The sequence below is a fragment of the Meleagris gallopavo genome, chromosome 30 (genome assembly GCF_000146605.3).
Source record: "Meleagris gallopavo isolate NT-WF06-2002-E0010 breed Aviagen turkey brand Nicholas breeding stock chromosome 30, Turkey_5.1, whole genome shotgun sequence".
NCBI lineage: Eukaryota > Metazoa > Chordata > Aves > Galliformes > Phasianidae > Meleagris > Meleagris gallopavo.
The window spans coordinates 1,306,372-1,307,050 of record NC_015040.2 but is presented as its reverse complement, the minus strand read 5'-3'; the positions used below and the strand labels follow the sequence as shown (position 1 = coordinate 1,307,050).

Genomic DNA, 679 nt, shown 5'->3' with positions numbered 1-679 from the left:
AAACCGGAGAGCCGCCGACAGCCCTCGGGAACAGCGACGTGTCCCAACCCGGGGTTCCCAGCAGCGGGGAAACAGCGATGTAATCCGGGAGGGGTGCGAAAATACGGCGGAGGGATCCGGGGGGGGAGGTTTGAGTGAGGCTGTGGTGGAGCTGAGCCCGGTGCTGGGCCGAGAGATGAGCGTTTAGTGGGAGAAAAAAAAGCAGAAAGAAAGGAAGAAAAAAAAAGGGGGGGGGGGAGAAATAAATGGAAGGAAAAAAGGAGAATGAAAGGGGGGAAGGAGGGAAGGGAAAGGAAAGAAAGCGTTTCTTTGGGGATCGGTGCAGGGCACGGAGGGGGATCGTTCTGTCTCAGCCCGGCGCTGGGCCGAGATGCGGATTTGGTGGGGGAAATAAAAGGAGGAAAGGAAAGGGGGGAAAAGAGAAATAAAGGGAAAATTGGAAAAAGGAGAAGGAAAGAAGGAAAGAGGGGGAAAGTGAGGGGAAAAAGGAGGGAAAAAAGGAAAGAATAAAAGGGAAATGGAAAGAAGTGGAAAGAAAAATGGAAAAGGGGAAAAGGGGGGGAAAGAGGGAAAAAGAGGGGAAAAGAGAAAAGAAAGAAAAGCGTTTACTGCGCTGATCGGTGCGGGGTCGGCGGGGTCCGTTCTGCTTCAGCCCGGCGTTGGGCCGAGAGCTGGGAGG

At 53.9% G+C, this 679-nt stretch overlaps 1 protein-coding gene across 1 annotated transcript in view; it reads left to right on the top strand.

The window, feature by feature from the left end:
• Nucleotides 1–679, top strand: part of LOC100546066 (hepatocyte nuclear factor 6-like) — a 12,853-nt gene that overhangs the window by 1,103 nt on the left and 11,071 nt on the right. The gene's annotated exons all lie outside the window — the stretch shown is intronic.